Raw genomic sequence first — 9595 nt, forward strand, 5'->3', positions numbered from 1 at the left:
GCTTTGCTTATTTAAGAATATTTATTGGCAGGATGTTCAAATATCCATTGGATTTTGAATTTACCATTTTTATATTTTCAAGAAAGTCTATTTTTTATTTACTTGGTTATTTTTAGAGAAAGAGTCTCACTGTGCTGGCCTGCAAGTCACTATGGATACCAGTTTGTTCTTCAACCCACAGAGATCCACCTGCCTCTGCCTCCTTGTGCCAGGATCAAAGGCATGCACCATCACAACAACCTTGGAAAAATTGAAAAATTCATGTATTATTTGTTCTCCACAAACTAATGGCAAGGCCCTATTGTTGAAGACAATGCTTACATATCTCAGTGACTACAGATACGTTGAGCTGATCCTAACTAGAGATTTCACCCCTACTCTCTAGAGTTCATGGTACTGAAAGGTACTTATCAAGCTACCAGTAGAGAAAGGTAACCACGAACCCAGCTACAAACTCTGTGATCTACAAAGGTGATATGCCTGCATGATCACTTTTCTGATTGGATTTAAAGCCTACTCCATGAGATGGAATCCTAACACTGCTCAGCTTGCCAAAAGCCTGAGACTGGATAGGTCATAGGCCTACTGTAAAACCAAATAATATTGTTCTGCTAAAGGAACATAGCAATAACATGACTCCTATCAACATTCTGATATAGTCATAGATCAGTGCTTCACTCAGTCATCATCAGAGAAACTTTCTCTTGCAATAGATGAGAACTAACACAGAGGCCCACAAGTAGACAATACACTGAGAGTGTGAGATTTTGGAATATTCAGTCCTAAATGGGATGTCTTCATCAAACTACTCCCCTTAGGGCTCAGGGAGCTCTGCAAAAGAGGAGGTAGAAAGATTTTAAGAGCTAGAACGGATGGATGACTCCAAGCAGTGTCTTCCAGACACAACAGGACTGATCCACATATGAACTCACAGAGATTAGGTAGCATGCCCAGGACCTGGACAGGTTTAAGCCAGATGGGATCCCAGTATGAAGGAGGGAAGAGGACATTGACATCAGCTTGCAAAGGAAAAATTAGTTTCCTTCAATGGAGTCTCACTGGATATATTCAAACTTAAGGGTAGGTTCTATGCTTAGTAATAGATGGCCAACACAAAACAAAACAAACAATGGAATTTTTGTGGCCTTTTGTTCTCAAATTGCTTTGTTTAGAAATTTTTGGGTTTTTTTTATTTGTTTGTTTATTTTTTGGTGCTACTGGTCTTTGGCTTATATGTTATAGTTTCCAATTTGGGGATTTTATGGTTTTGTGTATCTGTATATGTGTGTTTCTTGTGTTTTTTCTCTTTCATTTATTTGTCTGAATTTTAAAGGGAGAGAGGCTAAAAGGGCATGGAGTCGGGTGGGGAGATGAGAAGGATTAAAGAGAAGTTGGGGGAGGGGAAACTGTGATCATAATATTTTGTATGAAAACATTTTTTTCAATTAAAAAAAATCCATGCTTTCAGTCACCTTAAACAAGTTGTCACAGGGAAGAGGAAACAACTAGTATGATCAAGTATACCAGCATGGTGCTTGCTCAATTATATTTTTTTGTAAGAATAATTTGAGTGTTAAGTTGAGATACGGTCATTGTTTAATTTAGAAAACAATGCTCTTATCAAAATCTTGTATTATTTACCTAAACATTCAAATTAAATGATATAACGCCATTAGAACCCATAAGCTTTTCTCATTAGTTTAACAGAAATGCATTGTACTCTAGGTCTCCAGTTTGGTTGACCTATATTATTGTTATCCTCAATACTTCTCTAATTCCTTTTATTAAGTAGGCATAAAATAGCTAATTTAATTTTATTGGATTAAGCTATGGTTTATCTTTGACCAAAGAACTAAGAACTTACTTGTGAAAGATTTTAAACACTCAGGGAGGAAAGAGATTTGAGAGAGTTAATTCAAGGGAGACACAGCAGAAGTGGTCTCAGGTTCACTATGGCTCTGTTACTAACTGCATAGACCTTTTTTCAGGATTCAAGATTATTTACGTACTCTTTTAGTTTAGTGACAGAATGAACTTTAGGGTCCAATGGTGGTTTGGATGATTTGCCCCTTATAGTCACAGACATTTGAATACTTAGTCCTCAACTGATGGCACTGTTTAGGAGGTTTATGAGGTGTCACCTTTGTTGGAGGAAGTATGTCACTCAAGGCAGGCTTTGAGAGTTCAGTCTTTCTCTTTTATGCTTGCAGGTCAAGATATGAGCCCTCAGCTTCCTGCTCTTGCCCTATGCTTTTGCTCCACCATCATAGAGTGTAACCCTCTGGAAGCAGAAGCCCAAATACACTCTTTCTTCTGTAAGTTGCTTTGCAATGGCATTTTATCACAGTAATAAAAAAAGTAACTATCAGTAGTTGGATGAGGTTTCTAGCACGACAATTAGGGTGTTTGGCCATCCCATCACCAGAGTAGGTCATCTCTCGACCATTGCCAGCAGTCTGTTGTGGGGGTATCTTTGTGGATTTTTGTGGGCCTCTCTAGCACTTTGTTTCTTCCTATTCTCATGTGGTCTTCATTTACCATGGATCTGGAGGCAGAGATCCATGACTAGGCCCCAGGTGGATCTCTGGGAGTCCAATTAGCGAGAATGAGGAGGGTTTATATGAGAGAGAATTGTTGAGACCAAGGTCGGATAAAGCACAGAGACAAATAGCCAAACAAACGGAAACACATGAAATATGAACCAATGGCTGAGGGGTCACCAACTGGATCAGGCCCTCTGAGTGGGTGAGACAGTTGATTGGCCTGATCTGTTTGGGAGGCATCCAGGCAGTGGGACCGGGTCCTGTGCTCATTGCATGAGTTGGCTGTTTGAAACCTGGGGCCTATGCAGGGTCCCTTGGCTCGGACTGGGAGGAGGGGACTGGACCTACCTGGACTGAGTCTACCAGGTTGATCTCAGTCTGTGGGGAAGGCTTTGCCCTGGAGGAGATTGGAATGGGGGGCGGGCTGGGGGGAAGGTGAGGGGGGCGGGAGGGGGGAGAACAAGGGAATCTGTGGCTGATATGTAGAACTGAATTGTATTGCAAAATAAAAATTAAAAAAAAAAAAAAAAGAATGTCCTTATGATTCTTAAAAAAAAAAAAAAAAAAAAAAGTAACTAATAAAAGCATGTTAAAGATCATTACTACCTAGTAACAGATTAGCTTAGAAACAAGATCTTTGGACTTAACAAATTCAGTCAACACATGAAGATGCCACAAAATAAAAAAATTCAAGTGTATGAGGAATTATTATATTTGGCCTGTCATTAAACTGGTGACACATAACTTTATCTCATTTTACCATCAATATAACTTTTTTTCCTATGTTGATATTCCTTTTTCCAACTGGAACTTCGTATCTAGAGAAATTTTGGTTTAAGTTAATCTTGAACAATTAAAATTTTTTTCAGTAAGCTGTTTCTCTAAGTTCACATTTTATTCAGTATTAATATCAATACTGAATATTACTCTTAATATTAATTCAGATTAATATAAGTTATTCTACACTGTCTGTGCTTGTTATATCTGACAGTTTCTTTACAGGGAAGTATTTGATTACCTCTACAACCTCTTTCTTCAGTTACATAAATTTCAATTTATTAAATTCAGATGTTTCATCTTATCAGACAATTATACTATCTTTTTCACTAATCAGAGTCAGACTTGGAAGCTACACAATGATAAATGGCAATGTCTTTTAATTTTTTTTCCAACTCACTTAACAGTTAAACTGACAATAGTCAGACAACTTTAATTATTATGAGCTTTATATACCTGTCTACGACAAACCAGACATTTGGAATTTCCCTCTACTCTGGCACCAAACACTGCAAATTGTATCAAAGATGGATCCTGCCTTCTCCCTACCCAGTTCATTTGTAACTATTCCATTGTCATAGAAAAGTGATTACACAAATTAATATTATAGCAGGGAGCTTATTTTAATATTCATTATTATAATAATTACCTCTAATTCCCCCCGGTTGCCTTTTCTTTTTATGTTTTACTCCTGTTTCTTCTGTGTAGAGTCTACACTGTAGACTGCAGAGACAGTATCAAGAACTGAATTTACACAACTGTCTGAGACAGTGTGTTTGGGGTGTTTCTAGTCTGTGACAACAAACATTGTGAATTCAACCAAAGAACAAACCTGTCTCTTCCCCATTTGTCTCATTTGTAGCTATTTGATTGTCACAGAAAAGTGATTACATCAATTAATATTATGGCAGGAAGCTTATTTTAGTATTCATTACTATAATTACCTTTAATTGTATGTCTCCCTTGTTGTCTTTTGTTTTGTTGTTTACATTTTAGCCTTGTTTCTTCTGTATAGATTAAAGATCCAACTATCAAGAGCTGAGTTTTCACAGTTGACTGCCTTAGCTGAGTTTTTACAGTTGACTACCTTAACAGTCCACTTAACTTTGGTAACAGCCAATCAGCTGCTACTAAGTACAGAAGCCTGCTAAGAAAAATCTAAAGGATAGGCAGTTGGAATTTCCAACTAACTGCCTCCATCAAGAGTATAGCAGATTTTCTTTGAAAATCTATGAGTAGTAGTAGTTTTCCAAACCTATCATCTTTAATATAATATCCATCTTAGAGTGTTCAGATGCTTATTTGAGTACATAAGGGAAAACATAACAGTCAAAAGGCCATCCTGTCTCTATACATTGACACTTAAGGCAACCTTTCAGGAAGAGCTTCATTAAAAAAAAGCATATTTTAAAAAATATGAACCAAAAAAAGGAATACAAAAAAGTGTTCAATAACACAAAGTTTACTAAATATAGCTCACTAAATTACATTGATGAATGTCTGTGTCAAGTTTTTCATAGAAAAATGTATTTAATATATATTTAATATAATGTTAAAAATTCTCTTAAACATGAGCATTGCTAAAGAATTCACATGGTAAGAAACTAGAGGGCAAAGGTAGAGAGAGAGATGTTGGGATCATTTGAATTTAATGAGGTATCACAGCTACATGTAGCATGACACAAAAAAAAATCCACAGTTTTTGGTATCTCAGAAATAAATAATAATACGTTACTATAAAATGTTATGATGGTTAAACTTCTAAGTACAACAGAAATAGGTATCCTAGACATGTATTTGAGCTATTTTCTACCAATAAAAATATATGCAATAAAAATTCAAGTGGAATCACAAAAAACTGAATAGTGAAGGAGGTCTTGAACTAAGAACAAAACTGATAATTGTAGACCAGAGCCTAGTATAACCTTCATTAAAGAGGCTTCATCCAGCAACCAATGGGAGCCAATGCAGAGGCTCACAACCAAACAGTCAGAGCTTGAGGAATTCTGTGGAAGAGGAGGAAGGACTGTAAAAACCAGAGGGTCAGGGACACAAGAAAACGGCCCACAGAATCAACTAATCTGGGCTTGTAGGGGTCCACAGAGACTGAACCAACAATCAGAGAGCCTGTATGGGTCTGACCTAGATTTTCTGCATATATGTTATGGTTGTGTAGCTTGGTGCTCTCGTGGGACACCTAACAGTAGGGTCAGGGGCTGTCTCTCACTTTTTTGCCTGCTTATGGGACACTTTTCTTCCTACTGAGTTGCCTCATCCAACCTTAATATGAGGGGATGTGCCCAGTCTTACTGCAATTTGATATGCTATGTTTGGTTGATATCCCTGGGAGGCCAGTCCTTTTCTGAAGGGAAATGGAGGAGGAGGACTGGATCACTTCTAACCCTCATTTACCAGCTCTAATTCTCAAATATCCTTCCAAACCTGTCCTGCCTCACTTCCTGTATTTTTAAATTATTTTTTTAACTCACTAAGTCTAGTCAGTACTGCCTATAGTATGTGGTATGGGTGTCATCCAATTCAGTGTGGTAAAGCTACTAGTGGCCAAATTCTCAAAAAGAATGATTCTTTCTCTCCCAGCACCTATGTATTGTCAATAGTTCCTCAGTAAGAAATGGATCCTGTTGATCATCTACCCCATTTATCTGAATTTTTGGCTTGAACACTTGCACAGATAGCCATACCTGTTATGAGTCATGAGTGCAAAAGCCTTTTCATGTCCAGAGAAAAGCATTTCACAGCATTCCTTCTCTTCCTCTAGATCTTACATTATTCCTACCTCCTCTTTCATGATGTTCTCTGAGCCTTGGTGGTGCTGTATTTAGGGCTGGGCACTCAACTTTCATCCCTGGTATTGTAATCTCACAGCTGGGAAGGTCATAGGCCCTAGAATGCAATTTCTCTTTATTATTTTGTTAAATGATTATACTGTCAAATTGTCTTCCAACTATTTATGTTTATACCCATAGTCCTGTGCTGCTATCAACTTCACTCAGAGAGGCTTCTTTTGCAGTGGGCAGTAGTCAATGGAGAGATATATAACTACTAGTCATTGTGCTGAGAATAATTATGGCAAAGCTACAATGCACCTAATAGTCTTCTGTAGCTTATGGTTGTTTAATTCTTCATTTGCTGATAGGTTAACACCATTCAGTTTGAATAGACTCAGTTAACCTAAATTTATTATACATTTATTTTTAATATAGACCTGCTCAAGGAGAAAAGGGTTTGATGAAAAGTTGACAACTACATGGATGATATGGTAAAAATAGTGAGGACAGATGAGCACAGTGGGGCATACATGTAACCCAGTTACTCAGGATGCTGAGCTGGGAGAACAGCTTCAGAAAATGGGCAAGAACATAGGATCTAAGACAACAACTAAGTATCATGTCATCGAGTACTCCATGAGTACACTGTTGCTGCTGTAACACAAACCACTGACAGCTTATCACACTATCTCACCTCACTTGAACATTGGATAGCAGATGGAAACTACATGTTACTAAGATTCTCTATTGCCCCTCTTCCTTTCATCATAATCTGCTCCAGATTCTGTTCATGGGGGAATGTTTTACTTATCAAATCTAGGTCAGAAGCCTGTGTCAATCTGAACAGATAGTTGAAATATTTATTGACTATGTAACATTTTGCATTGTTTCATACCAACACTTCTACAATAGGGACCACTCAAACAAGAATATAGGGTTCTGAGAAATACAATACACCTGAAAAATATCTACTATAGGAAAATAATTTTAAAAATAAAAACAGACAACTATAAAACCAACAGGGTAAAGACATAACCAATGCAAAATGCTTTACTTAAGATATGTAATTAAGACTGTAGTGAATAGAGCCAAAACATAATTCAAGCAAAAATATTTTACTGGAAAAAAATCACAGATAAATGCTCTTTGGAAATGAAAACCCCAGGAAGATATCTATAGAATAGAGAAGATTCAGGATATGTCTTTTTGTTTATGTCAAAAGATAATGCCTCCAAGTATAGCATGGGTGAACTATCTGTAGAATAACAGTGCCATGTAATTCATATCACAATTGCTTATTCCATCACATGTAACTGCTTTGATTATTAACTCAATCTCCTTTCCCAAGGTCTTCAAGTAATTTCATTGCTTGGAGACTCTCAAGAACAAAGTCTCAGGAACTTACAATGATGTGGAATAAAGGACTACAGGCCAGAGTAGGCTTTACACAAGCACTAAAATGTCAAATGAAGCAATAATTAAAAACTAAGTAAATGAGACTAGCCAAGAGACTATGGAAAAAAATAGGAAGCCATAGTTACTAAAAAATAAAGTTCCAATGTGAACACAAACAACAACAGCAAAAATCAACAACACATTAACCAAAATCAACAAACACATTTGAACAATAGCTTTAAATATTAATGGCCTCAGTTCTCCAATCAAAAGATACAGCCTGATTGAATGATCAAGAAACAAAATCCATCTATCTGTTTACAAGACACACATCCTAGCTTTAAAAATGGACACTACTTAAGAGTAAAAGGATGGGCAAAGTATCCCAATCAAATAGGACCAGGAAGCAAACAGGTGTCACCATCCTATTATCTGCCAAAAATAGACTTCAAACTAAAACTAAACAGAAAAGATACTTCATTCTAATCAAAGGCAACAGGAAGGCATTATAAACATATCCTAAACATATATGCACAAAGTCTGGGGCACCCAATCTTACACATCTAGACATGGAAACATAATAAGGAAATAAATTACACTGAGAACATATTGTCTTGATCTATTTTCTATTGGTATACCAAAATATTTGAGTGACTTATAAATTTATTTAGCTCAAGTTTTAGAGACCCACACATTATAGTACCTGCATCTCTATGATGTTCTCTCTGTCTGTAAGAACTTGGGAGAGAAATATTCATAGGGGCATATGCATCAGTAAGGAAAACAGGAGCTGAAAAGGGCCACGCACACTCTTCTTAGGCCAACATATTTTGAAGACTGTTCCTGAACTAACATTTCTATTTTTTTTTTAAAGCACTAACCCTTCTTAAAGAACTAATAATTTTGCATGAGGCTCCACCACTTAAAGGTTTACTACCCAACAATACTGCCACACTGGTACTAAGCTTCAGCATATAAAACACATTTAAACTATATCACCAAGCCAGATTTGATGTCTGAACTTGCATATATCCAGCTGCCCTATTGAATCTATTGGGATGCCTCATCTCAAATCTAATATAATCAAAATTGTTTTTTAATCATGTCTCCCTTTTACAATAGATCTTCTTCTCAGCATTTTTCATATCATTTATCCAGTAGCATAATCTCAAACCTTGGGAATTATCCTTCTTTTCTTTCTCTCATCCCAGCATTCTGTCAGCTAATTTGTTCAGTTGGTTGCATTTCTAAAGCTTATCTCATTTCTTTGTACTTTCCCATTGAGATATATTAGTCTGACAAAAGATATCACTATCTCTCAAAAAGATTACACCAGTGTAATTTCTTTACTCCTATCCTAAAACACAGGAACAACAATAATCTCTTTATCTGAATTAGAAACTTGTGAGTTTCTTAAATGCCTTCCCATCATTTAACAATCAAATAATTCCCAACTGGCTGATGAAGTCATTACTTGATAATCTAGACCCACTGCCTGTCCCCTACTGCATTTTTAACTTCTCCAATTTAGTCTCACGCCCCTTTCATTGTTCCCACTCAGCTACCCAAGCCAGCTTTCTTTCAATCTCATGAACGCATCCTATGGATTTTTCCATATTCTCTCTGTCTAGAAGGTTCTTCTAAATCTTCACATGATTTACTTTCTTAGGGATCAATTATTGGGCAACATGTAATTTCTTAGGTTTTTATCACTATTAATAATTCAGTACACAACATCCCCTTCAAACCTGCTTTTCCCCCCCTTTGGACCCTCTACATTCTACAGCATGGGTTATTAGGGAACTATTAGGGAAAGAGAAAGTTGCAAGTAAAGAAAAAAAGTACGTATATTATAGTTTCCTTCCACAGGAGCCCTCATACTTTTGAACTACCAAACAATATTTTGCCTGATATTGGGAGCCAGGTGAATTCAAAATTTTCTCAGATGCCCTGATAAAAGGACAAAAGGAACACTAGTTCAGTGTCCTCCAGTGGTAGACTTGGCAAAGTTGGTTGTGGGGCTAGGGGCAGAGCCTCAAAGATGTTAAGGTTTTGTTTCCTGGGAATTTGATCTGGCCCCCACCCTAGACT

The 9595-nt window shown here is 36.9% G+C and overlaps 1 protein-coding gene across 4 annotated transcripts in view; it reads right to left on the reverse strand.

The window, feature by feature from the left end:
* LOC131923817 (cation channel sperm-associated auxiliary subunit beta-like) overlaps positions 1-4475 on the reverse strand; it is a 149888-nt gene extending 145413 nt beyond the window's left edge. For 3 of the 4 annotated variants that reach the window (XM_059278999.1, XM_059278997.1, XM_059278998.1), the window contains exon 1: positions 4265-4474. The gene's annotated coding sequence lies outside the window, so the exon portion shown is untranslated. Of the gene's footprint in view, positions 1-4264 lie in introns of all 4 variants that reach the window. The other variant, XR_009382732.1, reaches the window with a different exon arrangement.
* Positions 4476-9595: the final 5120 nt, after the last annotated feature.

This window comes from Peromyscus eremicus, chromosome 14 (genome assembly GCF_949786415.1).
Source record: "Peromyscus eremicus chromosome 14, PerEre_H2_v1, whole genome shotgun sequence".
Taxonomy (NCBI): domain Eukaryota; kingdom Metazoa; phylum Chordata; class Mammalia; order Rodentia; family Cricetidae; genus Peromyscus; species Peromyscus eremicus.